Below are 22949 nucleotides of genomic sequence, written 5' to 3' on the forward strand. Positions count from 1 at the left end.
GCTTTCAACTGCTTGTAACTCCCTTGGAACCCTGCTGTGTTTCCTATCTCTCTTTTCATTACACCCAAGGCTTTTTCCATTCTACTGCCTCCTCTGGAAACTTTCTCTGCCCGCCTTACCTCCTTTCCTGACTGCTATCTCTTTATTCAGGCACAACTGTAGCAGCATGTCCTCTAGGAAGCCTCTGTTAATTCCCAGGCTAGACCAAATCACTCTACTCAGCCTCTTTATGTATCTTTGTCATTGCAATTATAATTGTTGGTTTTCTTACTCAGCTGTTCAAATAAAAGGATTTTCTTATTTAATTATCTCACCCAGTAGATGCTCAAAAATTTTATCAAAATTTGAATGAAACTCACATCAAATTGTAAGAGCTGGTTCTCCAATTGTAGCAAGCACATAAGAAAGTAGAAGGTGAATATAGAAGAAAATTATGCAGCATCTGTTACGGGACTTTGCTATGTCCACATTGACCCAACCTCTCTGCTAACTTTTCAATCATGATAGATTTCTGTAAAAAATCATCCCGAGTGACCTGTAGCTCACCTCAAATACCTGCTATGAAAATGGAACATTCAACTCAATTCTACCAAATAGAGCCTTTGTGAAATTGTCAAGCACACTAAGGGAGGTAAATTTGCAAATTTTGCCTTTATAAATGTTGTTTAAAGCCTAAATATCAGTACTTAATCTTGGCCTCACCTACACCTTGCCAGGTTTGTCAGTTCTTAGTAGATGGACCCTCATGACTCAGGACTGAAGCCAGCACATGGATCCCTAGACTAACTCAGAGTCTGGCAGTTCCTGGCCTGCCTCCACACATCATGCTGTGCCCTAGGTGCTAAACATCACATCCCAGCCTGAAATTTATGCTCCATGCATAGGCCTTCATCTCTACGGACCATTTTCACAATTAGAAAATCAGCTACACTGATGAGAATGGCTTGATCCAATGAGCGAAGTATGGAGCATCCAATTTCACTCTAGATCAGAAGTCAAAAGAGTTAAGACTGTGCTAAACCTAAGGCATTACATTTAGATAATCTTTTCCTTCCCGTGGAGGGATGCTGGTTAAAAGGGGGATGTGATTTTTCACTGATTTTACTGAATTGAATTTTCTCTCAAAATTTCAAGGAAAGTTTGAAATTTTCTTTCTAATTTACAAACCCTTAGACCTTCCAGATTTTAGAGTCACACTAACAACTATAAGCTAATACTTAGTGATTTCACCATATGCTATCTTTATACCCGTCACTTTTGGGGAAGTTCGGAGAAAATCACACATTTTACAAAGTCATTTTATATGAATTTTAGTATTGTTTTTTCTATTTCTGTGAAGATTTCCATTGGCATTTTGATAGGGATTGCTTGAATCTACAGATCACTTTGGGTAGTATGGTTAGTTTGACAATATTCTTCCAATCCACGATCATGGAATGTCTTTCCTCTTTTTGGTGCTGTCTTCAATTTCTTTATCCAGTGTTTTATAATTTTCGTTGTAGAGATTTTTTATCTCCTTGGTTAAATTTATTTCTAGATATTTTATTTTTTGGTGGCTATTGTAAATGAGATTGCTTTCTTGATTCCTTTTTCCACTAGTTAGTTGTTGATGTATACAAATGTTATTAATTTTTGTATGTTGACATTGTATCCTACAACTTTACTGAATTTATTTATCAGTTCTAAGAGCTTTTAGGTGGAGTCTTTAGGTTTTTTGATATATAAGATTATGTTGCCTGCAAACAGGAACAATTTGACTCTCTCTTTTCCAGTCTGAATGCACTTTGTTTCTTTCTCTTGCTTGATTGCTCTGGGTAGGACTTCCAATACTATGTTAAATAGGAGTGGTGGTAGTGGGCATCCTTATCTTGTTCCCGTTCTTAGAGGAAAAGCTTTTCAGTTTTTCCCCATTCACTATGATCTTAACTGTGGGTTTGTCATATGTGGCCTTTATTGTGTTGAGATACGTTCCTTCTATACCTAATTTCTTGAGAGTTTTTATTATGAAGGGATGTTGAATTATATCAAATGTTTTTTCTGTATCTATTGAGATGATCATATGGTTTTTTTTGTCCTTCATTTTGTTGATGTGGTGTATCATATTTATTGATTTGCGTGTGTTGACCCATTCTTGTAACCCTGGGATGAATCCCACTTGATCATGGTGTATAATCTTTTTGATGGTCTCTTTTTTTAAAAAAAATTTATTTTTTTGTCAATGTACAATGTGGTTGATTATTGAGGCCCATTACCGAAACCTCCCTCCCTCCTCCCTCTCCCCCCTCCCTCCCAACAATGTCCTTTCTGTTTGCTTGTCCTATCAACTTCAAGGAATTGTAATTGTGTCTTCTTCCCTCCCCCCACCCCCCCAGTTGTTTGTGTATTTATTTATTTATTTATTTTTAGCTCCCACAAATAAGTGAGAACATGCGATATTTCTCTTTCTGTGGCTGACTTGTTTCACTTAATATAATTCTCTCTAGGTCCATTCATGTCATTGTAAATGGAAGTATTTCATTCTTTTTTATAGCTGAGTAGTATTCCATTGTGTAGATATACCACAGTTTCCATATCCATTCATCTGATGATGGACATTTGGGCTGGTTCCAACTCTTAGCTATTGTAAAAAGTGCTGCGATGAACATTGGAGAACAGGTATACCTTCAACTTGATGATTTCCATTCCTTTGGGTATATTCCCAGCAGTGGGATAGCTGGGTCATATGGTAGATCTATCTGCAATTGTTTGAGGAACCGCCATACCATTTTCCATAAAGCCGGCACCATTTTTGCAGCCCCACCAACAGTGTATGAGAGTTCCTTTTTCTCTGCAACCTCACCAGCATTTATCATTCACAGTCTTGTGGATATTACCCATCCTAACTGGGGTGAGATGGTTTCTCAGTATGGTTCTGATTTGCATTTCCTGAATGCTGAGTGATGTTGAGCATTTTTTCATGTGTCTGTTGGCCATTCATTTCTCTTCCTTTGAGAAATGCCTATTTAGCCTCTTTTGCCCATTTTTTAATTGGGTTACTTGTTTTTTTGTTATAAAGTTGTTTCAATTCCCTCTATATTCTGAATATTAATCCTTTGTCAGATGTATATTTTGCAAATCTTTTCTCCCACTCTATTGGTTGTCTTTTAACTCTGTTAATTGTTTCTTTTGCTGTGCAGAAGTTGTTCTATTGAATATGTTTTGCTAGTATTTTATTGATAATTCTTCTGTCTGTGTTCATCAGGACTTATTTGCTTGTGGTTTTCTTTCTTTGTTGTGTCCTTGCCTGATTCTGTTATAAGAGTGATGCTGGCCTCATAGAATGAGTTTGGAAGAGTACTCTCTGCTTTTATCTTTTGGAATAGTTTGAAAATATTTGGTATTAATTCTTCTTGAAAAGTTTGGTACAATTCAGCAGTAAAGCCATGTGGTCCTGGACTTTTCTTTGTTGGGAGACTGCTGATTAACTGTTCCAATGCCATTGCTTCTTATTGGTCTATTTAGATTTTTGATTTCTTCTTGGTTCAGTCTTGGTAGGTTGTATATGTCCAAAAATTTATCTATTTCCTCTACGTTTTCCAATTTTTTGTCATATGGTTGTTTGTAATAGTCTCTAATTATTCTTTGTATTTCTATGGTATCAGTTTTAATGTTTCCTTTTTTATTTCTACAAAATACTTTAAACAGCCAAAACAATCCTAAGCAAAAATAACAAAAGCTTGAGGCATTACTCTACCTGACTTCAAAATATACTACAAATCTATAGTAATCAAAAAGCAGCATGGTACTGGCATTAAAACAGACACATGGACCAATGGAACAGAATAGAGAACCCGAAATAAATGTATCTATAGCCAACTAATTATTGACAAAGTTTCAAAGAACAAACTGGAGAAAGGACAATCTCTTCAACAAATGGTGCTGGGAAAACTGGAAATCCATATGCGGAAGAAAGAAACTAGACCCCTATCTCTCTCCATATATTAAAATCAACTCAAAATGGATTAAAGGCTTAAGTGTAAGACCGGAAACTACAAAACTACTGGAAGAAAACATAGGGGAAACACTCCAAGATGTTGGTCTGGGCAAAAATTTTATGGAAAAGACTTTTAAAATACAGGCAACAAAAGCAAAAATTGACATATGAGATTATATCAAACTAAAAAGCTTCTGCATAGCAAAAGAAACAACAGAGTGAAAAGTCAACCAGCACAATGGGAGAAGATATTTGCAAACTATTCATCCAACAAGGGATTAATATCCAGAATATACAAAAAACTTACACAACTCACCAGAAAAAAAAAATAGTAATAATCCAGTTAAAAAAATGGGCAAATGACCTGAATAAACATTTCTCAAAAGAAGACATACATATGGCCAACAGGTATATGAAAAAGTGCTCAATATCACTAATCATTAGGGAAATACAAATCAAAACCACAGTGAGATATCATCTCACCATAGTAAGAATGGCTATTATGAAAAAGACAAAAACTAAGCATGGCAAGGATACAGAGAAAACACAGTTGGTGAGAATATAAATGAGTACAGCCATTGGGGAAAACACTATAGGGGTTCCTCAAAAAACTAGAAATGGAACTACCATATGATCCAGCAGTCCCACTGCTGGGTGTTTATCCAAAGGAAAGCAAATTAGCATATTGAAGAGATATCTGCACCCCCATGCTTATTGGCAAGATAAGGAATCAACTTACGTATCCAACAACAGATGAACGGTAAAGAAAATGTGATATAAATACACAATGGAATACTACTCAGCCATGAAAAATAATGAAATCCTGTCATTTGGAGTAACATGGATGATCTTGGAAGACGTTATGTAAAATAATTCAGGCATAGAAAGATAAATACCGCATGTTCTTACTCATACATGGGAGCTAAAAAGAGAGTAAGTTAAACCTTTAGAAGTAGAGAGTAAAATTGTGGTTTCTAGAGGGTGAGAAAGGGAAAGAGGAAGGAGGAGACGGAGCAGTTGGTTAATGGACACAAAGTTACAGCTAGGTGGGAAAAATAAGCTTTAGTGGTGTACAGCAGTGCTAATCATCTATAAATAACAATAATTAGCTGTACATTCTTAAATAACTAGAAGAGAGGAGGTCAAATGTTCTCACCATAAAGAAATGATAAAGTTTTATGATGATGAATATGCTAATTACCTTAATTTGATCATTACTCATTGTATGCATGTATTGAAATATAACTCTGTACCCCATAAATATGTACAATCAATAGGTGTCAATTAAAACATAAATTTCTTTAAAAATAAAAAATAAGTCATTCCAGGGTTCGAGATACTTACATATATACAGCAAATAGTTATAGATTATTTTAAATAAGTAAGCTTGTCAAAAATTTTTATAATCCAGCCAATTTCCACAGTATTCTTGCCTTAGCCAATGCTGCTATAACAAAATACTTGAGACTGAGTAATTTATAAACATGGAAATTTATTTCTCACAGTTCTGGAGGCTGGGAAGCCTGAGATAAATGAACTGGCAGGTTGACTGTCTGGTGAGCGCTGCTCTCTGCTTCCAAGATGGCACCAACTTGTTGCTGCATCTTTGAGCGGGGGGTGGCAATTGCTGTATTCTCACAGGGCAGAAGCCCTTTAATAAGGCCTTCATGGCCTGATCGTCTTCTGAAATCTGTACCTCTTTATACTGTTACATTGGGGATTAAGTTTCAACACGAATTTTGGAGGGGACACAAACATTCAAACTATAAAATTCCCTTTGATGTATTTTTTATATATCTCTATATAGATATAGAGATATATATAGGCTACTTTATACATACATACATACATATATATATATATATATTTAGGGTACTCTAAAATCACATTCTGAAACCTGTTAATTTTCTTATTAGTCACACTAAGGAGCTTTTATCATAGTTTTACAAAATTGAAATGCCACAAAATAGAACTCTCATGAAATTATTCCTTTTAAATGTAATATACATATTTAAGCAGATTGATTACAGTTGGTGAATTTGCAACATTAAAAAACTCAGTAACCAAGAAGCACAAGTTACCTAGCATAATTATCCAGTGAGGGTGTGCTCTTTTGGACTTTATGGAACTTTCTGCTCCACCTAGCTGTACATGTAAAAGACAGAGGGGACACCAAGCAGAATGAATTTCTTAATTGTTGCTCCTTTTCCAATTAGGAAAGTAGAAATTCTTTCCACTTGCCCCAATTCTCCCACTCATTGAAATTGCACACTTTGAAAGGCTTTTTTTAATCTGCAGGTTTCTGTTAAGCTTTATAAACCAACCTGTGATACAAGTTTTGATTCAAAAAGCTCATATTTTTAGAAGTGTTTTGCTTTCAAAAGCTGAACACAACTTTTTAGCATATTTAAATAGATCTTAGATAGCATGCACACACAGATCCTCCACACCTTACAAAAATAACCTACATAATCATGCAAACAGATTTTTGAAAATGTTTTGCTCTTCCTTATAAGGGAAGACTGATACTGCAGTTTCCTTCCAAGTGAAGCAGTCAGTTAGTGTATCTCGGGGCCTGAGCCTACAGAGGTTCATTGAGCCTGGAAGGCTCATCTGACTACTAAGTATCAACTTTGAGGAGGACACACTTCAGGAAGGATAAACTGAGCATGCTTGGCTTAGCATTGCCCTTCCTCTCGGAGCAGGGGCATGCAGCAAGTTCCCATCCTCCTCTGCACCGCTGTCCTTGAGCTCGGAATTCAGTGAGCTGCACCTTTGGCCACCAAACTAAGCTATAGTCTCCAATTTGCCTTTATCATAGTATGCTTTATGTCTTACTTCATGTTTTATTCCTCAGTCTATTCAGATCTCAAGCTAGGATAAAAACTGCGTGTGTTTTTATTATAGGACCTGTCACATACCCTAAGACTTGGTGCATGAATAAAAAATGTTGAAAAATGTAAAGACGAGTGGAATTTGGGAAAGAAAGGCTATTAGTGGAGGTAGCATTTTGTGGCTTTGGACTTTGGATTTCAGTGGATAAGCAGGTATTTTGACCTTCATAATTTCTACAAGGTTGTATTAGGGCAGATGGGCTTTTAAAATTGTGTAGTGGCCTATGGTGGGATTTTTTATCATACTGGATAATCTCAACTTTTGACAATTTTTTTAAGTTTTTCTTTTTATTAATACTATTTATTTTACATTCTAAGATATTTTTGCAGAGCAGTTGTGGGGGAAGAGGAGAGGGGAAGGGAGAAGGAAATAGGGTAGGAGAAGGAGGAAGGAGAAGGGGCGTGTTTGAGGCCCATGGCACCCCCTCATTCCTGCAGGAGAGACCAGAGGGCTTCCGGCAGTGGCTCAGTCATTACTGAGCTGGATGCAGATGTCGGGGGGGGGGTGTGGCTGAAACCCTCAGTACCCCACTGCTGCAGCTGGGGAACCCAGGGTGCTTCCTGTGGCAGCTCAGTGGTCATTGCTGGGCTAGTTGCAGATGTCACAGAGCATGGTTCAGGCCCCGGGGCCAACCCACTCCCTGACTTGGGAACTCAGAGGGCTTCCAGTCCTTCTAGGTTTTATAGGTGTTCTTTGGTGGTGTTAGACCTTTACTAGTTGATATCAACCTTTGTCTCTGATCTGTGGGTATTTTGTTTTTTCTTTCAGTTCTGTGTTAGATTATTTGCTGTTCCCATGACTTATACTCTGCACTGGAACTAATTTGTTGTCCTTTGCTTATTTCTTAAATGGAGGACCTTCCTGCAGGGAATAGCACTTGAGCTCTGTAGTTGAGCTAAATTTGTTTCATTGCTGCTGATTCCTTGGGGAAGGCTTTTTGTGCAGCTCAGGTTTTAATTGTTGATTTTGTATGTACTTCCGGATCTTGTGAGTTCTGGTATACCTGGGTTGTGTGGAAACTCTCGCCTGGGCCTCAGACTTTTCAGCAAACTGCACCCCCTACAGTTCTATATTTCTGACCTGTCTCCACTGAGTGGTCCTTTGCTGTTAGGGGTGCAGATCAGCTGTCCTTGTTGTGCCCCACTGTTCCCCTGGTGGGCCCATCTCTCTCACCACCCACACTCCAAACACTTCCCATGGGGCAGGCTGTGTGCCAGTCCCTTGCGATGACTCACTGGCCTCTGAGTGGCTCCTTTTTGCAGTTGTCTGTAGCTTCTCACTCCTATGTAGGTCCACAAAAATCCTGTTAGTGGTCTTGCTGGCCTGGGGGCCACCAAGGCCCTCTTCTCACCTGCCATGTCCAAGCAACTTCATCTGAAGAGCACAACTGCGGCTTTTGCCAGCTCTTGCTCCATGTGCTCACCAGGGCCAGTCTAGAAGCAGCCGAGGCTTGAAATGTTGGGAGTGGTCCTTTCTTTCTCTCACTGTGGCTTCTCCTGCCTTTATGAACTCTGTAGGTCTCTCTTCCTCTTCCCCTGAGCTCCAGCAGCCCCAGCTTGGCTGTTGTTGCTTTTTAATAGTTGTAAATTGGTTGATTGTGGGAGAGAATGATGCTGGGGACTGTCTATTCCACCATCTTGACCAGAAGCCAACTTCTGACAATTTTATGTGCAAGCAATAGCTGTTTGTACAGACATAGAACTATACTTTGAGAACTCAAGATGCTTGGGCCTTGGCAAGGAGGTGACAGGGCTTTGCAAGGCTGCAAGGGCCCCAGCATGACCACATGACTCTGGCAGAAATGGACATAGGTGTATCCTGTAGCAGCTCACCACGCAGCTGGAGTTTCCTGAGCAGTTACTGCCGAGGTGAAGATGCAGCTATAGAGAAGAGAGAATTTCTTTACTTAGGACTCCTACATGTTGAGTAAAGAACAATTTGTATTGGTTTTACTGTCTCCTTAGCTGAGTTTGCTAATGCAGTTCCGTTCTACACATGCTCCAGAATGCTGCCTTTTGATGGTGAATACCTGGCAGCTAGACTGGAAGGGCTGTGTTAGCTGCCTGAAGTTTCTTCTGCAAGCAGGGCTAACAGGACATAGGGGAGACAATCTTAGAATTTAGTTGGCATATTTGCAGACTCCAGAAATTAAAAATTCCAAGTAATTTCTAGGTGGTAATAGAGTTAATATAGTTGTCATGTAGGCATGCCTCAGTTAAGAGCATGTGATAAATACATGGAATTCAATGGGGAAAACTGTACCGAGGGCCCCGTGTCTGAGGTGTGTTCCTCAGTCACTCCTAGTTGGCTTCTCAAACATTAGGGTGCATGAGAATCACCTGCAGGGATTATGAAACATGGATTGTTGGCCCCAACCCCAGCGTTTCTGATTCTGTAGGGCTGGGGCCTGAGGATTAGCATTTCTTTTAAAAACATCCCCTGTGGGATGGGTTGTGCTGGTTCAGGAGCTGCACTTTGAGAACCATGGCCCGGGGTGAACAGAAACATCAACAGCAGTTTCAGCTCAAATGTCTGCAGAAGTGATTGTTCAGCAGAAAAAAGTCTTCATCTGAAGGGAAAAATCTTTTCTAGGCAGTGGGTTTATTAGGGCCAAGCAATAGTCTGATAAATCAATTGAACACCTAAAAAGAAAACGGATGATAGTTATTAGACCCCCTGAATGACCTTCCTATTCCTTTTCCAATTAAGTTATGAAGTTCATTCCCATTTTTTCCATTTCATGGGAAATAGAATGAACTGATGGTGGGATCCTTCCTGTTGCCCTGGGACTCGGACTTGGGTCCATTTCTTGCAGCATGATAGTGCACTTCATGGTTGAAGATCGTGAGATCTGAGGTCACACAGCCCTGGGTTCCTGGACCAGCTCTGCCGCTTTCTTTGGTCCTTATTGTCTCACTACCTCCTGGGATTGTTGTGACAATCACATGAGGCTGTTTTCAGGAGTTAACTATTTCATTTGCATCTCATAAGTGAGGAAACTGACATTTAGGAAAGTTGAGCACTTTATTTGGTTTCTACTGCGACTCCCCTATTGCATTCCCCTGCCCAGTGAAGACTGCTGAAATTTCTACCCTTGAAACTTCTAGAGAACCAAATTTTGTGCAGAAGAGCACCAGAGCACAAAATAAAGCTGCTATATACAGCTCTCATGAAAGACGATGTCATTTCAAATTCTGCATTTTCACCATTATAACTCCCTACTATTGTTATGCGTGTTTAGGATTACCAGTGTCTTAGTCCGTTCAGGTTGCAACAACAAAAGTGCCATAAACTGGGTGGCTCGTAAACAACAGAAATTTATTGTTCAGTTTTACAGGCTGGGAATTCCAAGATGAAGGTGCTGGCAGATTTGAGATGGGGTGAGGATTCACTCTCTTTTTCATAAATGCACCTTCTTGTTATGTCCTTATATGGTGGAAGGGGCTAGCTAGCTCTCTTGGGTCTTTTATATATATATATATATATATATATATATATATATATATATATATATATATATATATTTTTTTTTTTTTTTTTTCTGACCGGTAAGGGGATAGAACCCTTGGCTCACTGTCGTCCGCACCACGCTCAGTGGTCTTTTTTATAAAAGCACTAATCCCATTCATGAGGCAGAGCCCTTATGACCTAATCACCCCCCAAAGACTCCACCTTCCAATACGATCACAGTAGGGATAAGGTTTCAACATATGAACTTGGGGAGACACACACGCTCAGACAGTAGCACTGAGTTACATACCTTTCCACACTAACGAGCATAAGAACCAGGATTTATACCTCTCTATCTCCCTTGAGCCCAGAATGAGCAGTTGTTTAGCTAGAGACCTGAATTACATTCTTTTCCTCCAAAGTTTTCCTTCAAGATGACAACACAGCAATCCATTAACATCTAATAAGATCAGTGGAAACTCTTTGAACAATTGATCAGTGCTCCATAAGAATATTATCATCCTTGGACTCTCCCCAAATAGTTAAATTAGTCCCAAGGTCACAAAGATGCCAGCCTTATAGAAAAAAAGATAGCATAGACAGTACAGTTACAGAATGTAAATAAATTTTGTCAGTCTCCAACAGCAAATTTTTTGATGGATGTAGACCTGGCCCAATTTTAATCAGAAGAAACCCTGATTTGGTAGTCAACAAGTTTATTTTCTCAGGATGACCATTTTTATTTATGATAAAAATGTTTAATTATCTGCTAAATAGTTAGTGGAACAGGATGCAATGGAGAGGGCTCTGATGCTTAGCTAAGAATCTGGTGAGTCTCTATGAAGGAGAAACCTGTGGGTTTCAAGTCTAAGGTTGCTGCCAATGTTGTTATGACAAACTCTACATGGTATGACATAGTTATTCATAATGTAAAGCTCTCTGGTACATTTTCTTTGACTCAAAATCTTCAGCCTTACAGAAAATTTAGCATTCTAGTCTTCACCTTTTCAAATCTAAAAGGCATAATACATCTCACTAGGTTACCTGGTTTACAAGACAATGAAGCTTTCAGAAATGAATGTGGGATAAATGTTACAACAAGCAATGACTGGGAGACCTAGGTCCATCTTTCTCACATGCAAGAATATCAAAGGAAAAAAAAAGAAGAAAGTAAGTTGTTTAAACTGGGACTGATTTATAAATCATAGCAGATGGTGAAGTAAAGGGAAGAGATGACTCACCATGTCTATTTAAGGAACGCCAGTGAACAGTTCTGTTTTCCATTCTCTTATGAGTTTGTTTGTCTGTGAACTAGTCTAAGAAATCTACCAAATTTATTGAATTGTCTCATTGAGAAAATCGCTTTATGCAAAAAAGGGCAAGAAATCACTGCTGACCAGTCTTAATAATACAGAGAAACATACACCCACCAAACTAAGGCCCACGAAGGAACACATTCCCACATTAGCCATTTTCCATGTTAACAGGTGCCCATGTCCTGATATAGCTTATTTGCCTGCAGTTCTCCATCCACAAGAGCAGATGATGTCAGTCCCATGTCAATCAAAACACAGAACTCCGCCCTCTTGATCAGTTTCTACCACAACTCCAGCACACCAAACATTTCATGAGATCTGTGGGGTCACGCTGTAGAGCATATAGCCCTGAAACTCTCTTCCCCAAGGCCTCGCTTCATATGCTAAGGCACACATTCCATATCTCTGCCCACGCCCATCCAGTGCCCAGCCTACCTGGCACTCTTTTTTCACAAAAATTTTGAGAATTTTTCTCCTTCCAATTCTCACGCAGTTGTCATACGAAGCAACATGTCATCTGCAAACTATATGCCATCACTTACCAAGGCACTTAAGCTTCTAGTTAGAACATCTACTCTTTTTGAAAGATTAATGTATTACCATTTTTTTGTTTGTCTCACTTAAATACATTGACAAAACAATAGATTTCTTCATAATGTTTAGTAGGAATCTTAGCCACATTGTCAAGATCTGTTTCAAAAAGCCGAGTTTACATTTCTAACTCTTTGCGGTAGAAGCTAAGATTTCACGTATGTACTTCCAGGAACAAAACCTTCAAAACCTAACATCAATTATTACTATGACAGTTGCAAAATGGTGATGTTCTAACTCCATCATCCTTTTACATTTATTCTTTGGCAATCTATTGTAAAGAGCCCCCCCACACACACACATTTATTTACTCATTTATTTGTATATATCTTATAGTGGCAACTCATGGATTCTTATTTTATTCTATGGTGGATTTGTTATCCAATACTGTGCAGCTAATCATTGCAAAACTTAGTGGTTTAAAACCACTGTAATCACTCATTGTTTCTCACCTATTCTGTGAGTCATGAATCCAGAGTGGTTAGTCTGCATGGCTCTGATGAGGTTGCAGTCAGATGTCAGCTAGTCTGTAGTCATCTGAAAGTCTGACTGCGCCTGTTAGGAGGCTGGGTCCCCCGCAGAGTGAGTTATCCAAGAGATCAAGGTGGAAGCGGCAATGCTCTTATGGCCTCGCCTTGGAAGTCGCACACCGCTGCACCGCACACACTGCATGCTGTTGATAACACAGCCCTGACTCCATATGGCAGGGGACTGCACAGCGGCATGAATCTAGGAGGTAAGAATCATTGTGGGCCATCTTGGAGGCTGACAAAAATGGACTGTTACTTTCCACCATCACTATTTTGAAAATCACTTTTCCCCAGATGTGGCCAAGGGAGCCCTTTCAAGTTGGCTCCTTTTGACATGTCCAACCATTCTTTGAGAACTTCCTTAATTTCAGGTACAATGAGAAATTTCAGGCTCATCTGATACCTTCCTTGCTCCAGCCTTAGAATCAACCATGTCTCTAAGGATTCCTCTTAGTGAAAAATGATCTTGAGAAACCAATATCTAGGCTTTATGTGTGTTCGTTGCTACCAGAGCATCATTGCTTCTAGACTCTTTCAGCAGGAAGAGCTAGGAAATAAACGTATGCACAGAAACATATGGGATCTATGTCTCTATCTACAACCACACATTGAAACTGATACTTGTAACTCCAATCTAACACAATGAAGTTTATTTATTTTTTCCATTTTGCTATATTTTTAACTCCCTTCTCCAACACTGAGAAATCTGGTTGCATTTTCATCAATGTATGAGTACTCATTGCTCAAACCCAGAAAATGCTACAAGCGGTTTCAAAATTGTTAACCCACACTACAAACAAAAACAAAAACAAAAACAAATCTATGAGATTAATATTTATTTAATATTTGTTTGTTGCTTTTCATCTTTAATTTGAAAATAAACAGTCAAATTACTGTGTTCAAAATTTTTCAGATTTTTTTTCTCCTTCAATATGGTTATATTAGTCATCTACAATATAATTAAGTTCATTTGTTTCTTTTTATATTACATTTTAGTTTCCCCCATCTTTGATGCTTTTATTTTTTTTTAGTATGAAAAATATGAACATGGCTCCCCAAATTAAAACTATATGAAATGGCCATTAACACTATATCAATTCTAACCTATCCTAACATCCCTGTAGAAAACCAGCTCATTACTTTTTCTTTTTTCTCCTTGCATTTATTTTTGCCAGAAATAAGTACTAGGGTACTTCAAAGGTTCATGGAAAAGTTCATACTATCTTCTAATTCTATTTTTCCATGAACTTTTTGAAGTACCCTCGTAGATACACATACATTTTCTTATTTCTTCTTTTATTTCACTGAAGTTGGTACTTTCATGATCCTGAAAGTGAATACCTTCTTCAATTTTGTGCCCAAGATGCCTCATTAGCTTTATCATAATCCCAGCCCTGTTGACAAATAGTTGACCGAGGAAGAAAAAACAGCTCACGCCTGGTTTACAGATGGATATACAAGGCATTCAGTCCCAGCCAGAAGTGGATGCTACAGCACTGGAAGCCTTCAGGAGTGGACTGGAAGACAGAGGAGAAAGGACACCCTCCTACTGAGTGTGTCTAGCAGTTCAACCCAAAGTCTGCTTTGCCTGGATGAAGAGAGGTCCAGAAGGGAAGGTCTAGGCTGATTCATAGGCAGCTATTAAAGGTTTGTCCATGTGGTCAGAATTAAAACAAGATTGGAGAATTGAGGATAAGGAGGTTTTGAAGACAGCAATGTGGAAGAATCTTTTTAACTGATGATACTAAGAGAAATACTGTTTGTTCTCGCTCATAAATGGGAGCTAAAAAATAAAGAAAGAAACAAAGAAACAAATAACACACACAATGATGTACTGAACTTTAAGAAGGAGAGAACAAAACTGTGGCTATTAGAGGAGGGAAAGGGAGAGGGGGGTTAGGGAGAATTTGGTTAATGGACCCAAAGAATGAGCACGTCTTGTAATGATGAACATGCCAACTATCCTGATTTGATCATGATATATCATACACAAGTACTGATAATCAACTCTGTATCCCACAAATATGTATAATCAATTGTGTTTCAATAATAATAGTAATAATACTAATAAAAAGAGAATAGTATATGAGGATATCCAGGTCCCATGTGAATGGTCACAAAAAGGTACTGGTCTTCAGAGGGGGCTGGCAATAATCAGATGGGAAAAATGATCCATTCTTGGATGTCAGCTAAACTTTCCCTCTAGACACTCCAGTGTTTGCTCAGTGGTCCCATTTGCAAGAACTTTCAATAGCAGAGATAGAGGACATGCATAGGCTCAATAACGCAGATGCCCTTGATTAAAGCTGATTGGAATGCCACCATTATTGACTGCCCAAGGTACCTGTGGCAGAGACCATAGCTAAACCTCTGATATGCCACCTGCCACTTAGAGACAGGCTAATAACAATGGACCCCTTCTACCCTACAGAGAACAATAACATATCCTCACTGGAATAGATACTTATTCTGGATACATGTTTGTCTTCTTGCCCGCTATACTTCTAGAACCATGATATGCGGTGCTATATTTACCATCCCGGTTTCCCACCTAGCATTGCTTTTAACAAAGAAGCTCATTTTACAGATAGATAGGAGAGGCAATGATACCACAGTCAAAAATTCATTGTTCTTTCCATTTACATGATAGAATTCTCCTCTGAAAACTCAGTTATGGAGCTAATTTTCTGCCATCCAACATAATGTGGTATATACATAAAAGTACTACCACTATTTGATTCTGTGCCTCTCATAGCTAGAATATGAGTCCAGGAATCAAAGCATGAGAACTGAGAGGGCTTGTCTGACTACTATAACTAATAAGCCATTCACAAAACTTTTGCTTCCCATCTTCATGTCTTTGGATCATTGTATATTCTCAGGGGACATGACAGCTGTTTCCTGATTAGAAACTGGGACTGCTATTTGGTCATCTGGGTCTCTTCATGCTAAGAAGAATATTACTGTGCTGACTAATGTTATTGATTCCAATGAGCAAGAGCAACTTGGTTGCTGCTACACACAGGGACAGAAATGGAGGAATGTGCCTGAAGCCCAGGGGGTTCTGTAGGATACTTCCTGATATTTTTATGTCAATTAGTAAAATTAATAGAAAACAATAGCAATTCACTTAAGGTAGATTCACTGATGACTTAGATCCTTCAGGAATAAAATAGATAAAATACCCTCTGTGGATTGATTGAATTATGTCCCCCAAAGTCCATATATTAGAAGCTTTATTCCCACTGTAACTATTGAAGGTAGGAAATCTTGTTACGGTAATTGGAAGGTGGGGCCTTGAAGGGGTGATTAAGTTGATGGTTTAATGATGGTCATGGATATGGTTCTGAGGGCTGTAAAAGGAGAGCACTGAGTCTCCTTCTCTTTTCTCCACCATTTTCTGCCATGTGAGACCCCTGCATTGCTGTAAAGCCACCACCAAAGAAAACCCTCACAAGATGTGTTCCCTGGACTTTGAACTTCCCAACCTCCAAAACCGTAAGCAATAAATTTAATTTTCTTGCAAATTACCCAGTTCCATGTATTTTTTTATAAGCAACAGAAATGGACTCATACGACATCCTAACCAGCTAAAGTACTGACTGAGTGCAAAGAGAACACAGGAAGGATGGTGGGAAAGGGAGTTATAAATATCAACTACATTCTTAAGACCTTTGATAGAAACAATTGCAACAGCTATGCATATTTTTTTCCTTGCTTGTCATGATAACCATTTTCCGTAATGGCCTCCAATGATTCCTGCCTCCTAGCATTCCCATCCTTGTGTAATGTCTTCCCATGTTAAATCAGGGTTGATCTGTGTGACCAGTAACATATATAAAAATGATGGTATGTCAATTATAAGACTAGATGATAAAAGACACTGCAGCTTATGTCTTGGTCTCCCTCTGTCTCTTTTTTTCTCTTTCTGACCCCTTGCTTTGACAGAAACCAGCTACCATGACATGAACAGTCCTAAGGAGAAGCTGACATTGCAAGGAACTTAGCACTGCAGCCAACAACCACATACGTGAGCTTAGAAACAGTCCTCCAGTCCCAGTCAAGCCTTCAGATGACTGCAGCCCTGGCCCACGTCTTGACTGCAATTTCATGACAGCCCTGAGCTGGAACCACTCGGTGAAGCTACTTCTGGAGTCTTGGTTCCTGGAAACTGGTGTGAGATAATAAATGTTTGCTGTCTTCAACTCCTTCATTTTGGGGAAATCTGTTGCAGCAATAAGTAGAAATGTACTTGTTATGTTCTCATTTATAAATATTAAATAATCCCCCCTTCTTTATATTATAATTTTATTTTATGTGTGTTGTGGTGGTTTACTTTATAGTCTAGACTCTCAGGTATAGAATGATTAAGTGAGATCGTGGCTGAACTAAGAAGGAAATTATCATCATCTAGACATGAATGAAGTGATTGATCTTCGTATCTCAGCTTGTATTTAGGATAAGGTAGGGCTATTCTCACTTGCACAAAGAAAAACAGTATCATATTAGGAGGAGCATAAAGAGGTTGTTATTGTTGCATGGAAGCTTAAAAGTGAGTAGAAGAGGGGGTTTGAATACAAATTTCCAAATGGTTGGGCTGAGCTGGTTATTTTTCTGTTGGATCTCAGGCCCCACACATTTCTGTTCTTTGCTCTGTACTGCTGGGTTTGGGAATCTGGAAACTACATTTCCCAGATGCCTTTGACAGCTGGCTTCTTATTTGGTTCTGCCAGTAGGAGACACTGGGAGGTGACCAGAAGTTAAAAACCTCAGGATGCTGGTTTTGACAGCAGTGACAGTTGCTAGCAATGAGTATAGTGCAAAAAAGGGCAGGCTGCTGTGACTCCAGCAGCCCAGGAAGTGCACCACTCCTCTGGGGATTTAACTGCTACCTTAGCGACCCCTCTTAGATTCCAACCCTGGCAGAAAGAACAGCCTCTCAGCATTTACAGTACTGGCAACTGCAGAGCTACTCACAGCACAGCAAGCAGGCAAGATGTGCAGGCTCCAGTTCAGAAGTGTTAGCAGCTCTCTGATCTCTTACTGCCACCACCTCCACCTTTTTTAATCCCTCAAGCATCCCCTGCTTCTCCTTTTTGCTACTCAACCCTCCTAACCACTTTTCAATCATTCACTATTTCATATCACTTCTATTTTAAATACTTGAAGTGGTTTGTGTTTTCTTGACTGAAACAAAACTGATATACACTCATACTTGGTTCGAGGTACAGTTTGGGACCAACAACTTAAACACTCCTCAAAAGCTCCTTCTTGGGCTGGCCAGTTAGCTAGATTGGTAGGAGCACTGCCTTGTAACACCAAGGTCATCAGTTCAGATCCCCAAATTGGCCACCTGCCAAAACAAACAAACGAACAAAATCTCCTTCTTTATTTCTAAATATTTCAGAAATACACAAAGCTAATGTATTTTACCTACAAGTGTTCTCCATAAGATTGTGCATGTGCCTGAAGTTTGTTAACATATGGAAATTATTAGTACACTGTTGATAAGTATTTCTAATAAGAACTAATGCAAAACAATTGATAATCCAGAAACCAATAATATGAAACATCCTAAGTTCAGTACTTAAATATTCAGCTACAAATTAAAATTTGCCTAGGCTGAGACGTGTTTATCCTCAATATAGTTATCTGCTTATTTAACTGGAAACTGGTATTCTCAGTACGGTATGTTGCGTGTCAACACAGTGTTTTTGGATCTTTTCAAATCTTGTGTTCATTTCTTTGTTCCTTTTCGTTCTATAGCTTTTAATATGCTTCCCATGTATTAAATATATAAAGGAGAAAGTTGGAAATGAAAGTGTTGATGCAGAGATGTTTACTAATTGATAATTGATACACACTAATCGCCTACCTACCTGGATTTGGCTCCTGCCTACTTCCCCATCTACACTCCTGCCACTTTCTGTTGTGCTACAGCTACACTGGCCTTCTTTCTAGTTCCCAAACACGCCAGGTCTGTTCCCATTTCAGGACCCGTTCCCTCTGCCTAGAATGTCCCTCTCCTATATTTTCATCTGCCTCACTCCTTCATGTCATTACAGTCTTTGCCCAAATGTTAGCTTTTCAGAAAGCCTTTCCCTATCCATCCTGTGCTAGCTGTACAGATTGCCAACTCACCTGATCCCTCTCCAGCCACTGGACCTGCTGTACTTTTCCTCCCAGCACTTGACTTTCCCTGAAATCACATTCCATACGTATAAGCTTATTTCTGACTATCTGTCTTTTAGTGAATGTACAATCCAGGAGGCCAGCAAACTTTCTTTGTTCACTACTTTATATCTTGTGCCTAGAGCAGTGACTATTTGGCACTTGTGTAGCAGTAAACATTTGTTGAATTGGTGTCTTGGTACATACACTTTCATTGTCATACACATTTCATATTTTTACTTCTGCCAGTTTTTGAGATTTAACATGTATTTTCAGCATTATGTGTCTTAAACAATACAGAGTATAATGGGTAAGTTTATGTATCAACTTGACTGGGCCACAGGGTGCCCAGATATTTGATCAAACTTTATTCTGGGTGTTTTTGGATGCATTTAAGACTTAAATCAATAGACTGAGTGAAGCAGATTGCCCTCCCTAATGTGCTGAGCCACATGCAATCAGTTGAAGGACTTAATTGAACAAAAATCCTACCCCTGAATAAGAGGTAATTCCTCCTGCCTGAATGCCTTAGAGCTGGAACACTGGTTTTTTCCTGCCTATGGACTTGAATATTGGCTCTTCCTGTACCTTGAGACAGCCAGTCTTTAGACTGGAACTTATACCATGGGCTCTCCTAATTCTCAGGCCTTTGGAGTTGGACTGGAACTACACCATTAGTTCTCCTGAGTCTTTAGGTTGCTGACTGCTGATCTTGGGACTTGTCAACCTGCATAACTGTGTGAGCCAATTCTTTATAATACATATATTATACACACACATCCTATTGGTTCTGGAGACCCCATGACTAATACACAGATGTTACCTATTTTCCCTATAAATGACACTTAGTTAAAGCATGTACATGTCAACAGATCATCTCACATGTGAGTGCCTGTTGCACTCTCTTTATCACCTCTCTCCCCCAGGGTGATGGAGATGCAAAGCCCATTTCTTCTGAGCAGTGAGAAACCCCAAAGGGGTTAATTTTCCAGGAACCCTCAAGAAAGAGGCATTCCTCCTTAAGAAAATTAACCCTGAACTGGGGTTCTTTCTCAGTTTTTATTCTCCAGGCCAGAAAGTTACAGAAAAGGAACACAGGTGGAGTTATGGCTAAGTATAGTTTAACAAGAGGCTGGTAACATCAGTGAAATAACAAAGTGAATGCCATAATGCAATTTGCAAAAGGTTAAGTTGATCCACCAACAAAAGCTTGTTCTTAGCAAATACTGTCTTTTCCTACAGCAATTTCCTCAGTATGTTTACATAACAATCAAGTAACTTTAGGTTAACCTGCTCCAAGGGCATCTGTCCTTGCACCAACAATTTTTCTGTGTTATAATTCTTTATCTACAATAGAGACTTTAGCCTGGGGCAAGTTTTCTGTCACTTGCAACTTAACATTTCTATATGTAATTTTAAAAAGTTAGGTTATACCTGAAACTACAGGGCTTTGGAGGCTAGGCCCTGTGAAATACATTTGCTTTATAAATGTTAGTATATTCCACTAGTGCCATTGGTCAAATTTTTCCTCAAGACCATTTTTGGATAGTGTGGTTCTATTTACCACTACTATTAGACATACCTCAAAGATCTATGAATCTTGACTCATTATGTTCATTTGACTGTGTACACAGAGGTCAACATGCTCAAGTTAAACTGCAGAGCATTTTAATACTACTTTGCAAAAAAAAAAAAAAGTACTTTCTATCATGTACTCACATTTGATAAAGAGACTGACTCAATGCAAAGCCTGTCATCACCAAGGGTGCCCTAAATTATACACAGTGTATACCATCCCACCTTTGAACCATGTTTCCTAAAAATGAGTTAATCTTGTCTTGATGAGTTGGTTTTGCTAATAAAGAACATATTTGTCTTTCACATTTGAGTTTTTTAAATTAAGTTCCTTTTCCCTACTCAAAGATTTCCAGACATGCTATACATTTCAAATTTCAAAATATTTTTGATGATGTTTGGTATAATGGAGTTCCAGTTGTAGAATATTGAGAAATTGACACTTGAAATACAAGAATCAATTGTTTGTTTTGCCCCATTTCCTACACCAAAGAGGAATCTAAACCATGTATTCTCTTTTCTATGCTAATTAATTAGAACATCAGAGAACAAATTATAACTCAAGTCTCTTACAGTTGTCTTATATTTTGTTTGCTTCATTTTGCGGATTGTAAGCCAGAATTTAAAAGGGAAGTTCAACAAAAAATCCTTTCATCCTGTGTCAATTAAAAATTCTTTTTGTTCTACCTTTATGAATCTCCTTTGTTGTTATTTTCTTTATATGTATCTTCTTGAGGTAAGAGAGACTAATTTCAGCTCTTTTTACATCTTCAATGTATGCTGGCCGTAGTAGGCACTCAATGGTGTTTTTTTTGGTTTTTTTGTTTGTTTGTTTCTAATTGACTATACATATTCATGGGGCACAGAGCTGACCATCAGCACCTGTGTTGGGAAAATATAAAAAATGGTCAGGGCCCCTCGATGTTCAGAAGCTTGCTGAGCATCTGCTGCGATTGCGCATGTGCGGCTCCGCCCACTCCTGCCATCTTTCCCCGGGGAACTTTTTGGTGCAGAGACCTTACCACGCTGCTGCTGGGATTCTGGGCTTGGGTTCTGCGTCTGTGAAGGTGTTTTTGGATTGTGGACTTGAGTATAAAGGACTAACGGCTCTGACACGCGAAGTTTTTTTGAGACGCTCTGGGAAGCCATTGGGGCGGCTGCTCCTAGCTCTGAATAAAGCCTATTATTTCTTCCCCCACGGCTCCCAGGACCTTTTCCTACTGCCTGACTCGTAGACCTGCGTGTGGAGCGTCATGTGACCCGGTCTGGAGAACGGGCTGGAGGGGTCTGTGAACCCTAGCCCTAGCTCTACAACCTGTACCCAAAATGTGATGAGCAAATCAACGCTATCAGCATGCCCACCACCTCAAATTGCAGTTATTCCCCGTGTCCCCCACTCAGCCTCTCCCCAGTGACCGTCTCCCTCCTCACCCCTCCAACCATAGGTCTGCTCTCTCCCTCTGCAAGTCCAACACACCACTGTGGTCTTTCTTTCATTCCTTCTTTCTCTCTTAGTTCCCACTTTCAACAGTATTTTCTGATGGTAATAATTACTTTCTGTGTAAGTACTGAAACGATTTGCATTTGTCATTGCCCTGTGAAAATGTAATCAATCAAACATTGATATGGATTTGACTTGCTTGCCAAAAATAATTCTATTTTGAATTAGTAGTTCTCGTCGTTTTGTGCTTGTAGGTTTTGGAGGGTTTTGTCGGCGTTTTGTTGAGACGGCCCACTGCCCTCCCAATTTCCCTCACTTACCAAGATACTTGCATTTTTACACTAATATCCCTATCTCATTTGGAGGGATTGAGTTTACTTGCCTGTGTGTGGGCTCATCTACATGACTCTCCTGCAGAAAAATATAAAGGGGATTGCTCTGTTTTCTGTTTTGAGACAGCTTAAGCTTTCTCTCCTTTTTCAATTTTCTTCACTACTCCCCTTAGCCTTGAACTAGCATTCTATGTAATATGCAATTCCCAAGATCACGAAGACAGTCCTGTCACATGCTATGACCTCCGTTTAGCATTCATTGGTGAGTGTATGAACCCATGGAAACCCGTGATCCTCCCTGAAGTTGATTCTGTGCAGCCATCAGCTTGAGCAGGTGGGTGTTTTCTGTTTTTGTAGTTTAGAGAGAAAACACAACATAAACAAATTTGAAAGACATATTAGGTTGAAAAATGTGAAAGATAAATTTTATCATTGTGAAATTCCTGATTAATATCAAAAGTATCTTGTACTAGGTACGGTAACAAACTAAAGGTCAAGGGGCAGAAACATTTGAGGACAGAGACTTATTGTTTTTAAAAAGACATAAAAATCACACACACAAAAAAATCAGATAGAGAGCCAGTGCAAATATCCTAATGCAATTATTACCAGTATTAGTGAAGTTATGCTGAAAATGATGCCAGAATATTTAAAAGTTGTCTGGTTAATTTATAT

The sequence above is a fragment of the Cynocephalus volans genome, chromosome 15 (genome assembly GCF_027409185.1).
Source record: "Cynocephalus volans isolate mCynVol1 chromosome 15, mCynVol1.pri, whole genome shotgun sequence".
Lineage (NCBI taxonomy): Eukaryota > Metazoa > Chordata > Mammalia > Dermoptera > Cynocephalidae > Cynocephalus > Cynocephalus volans.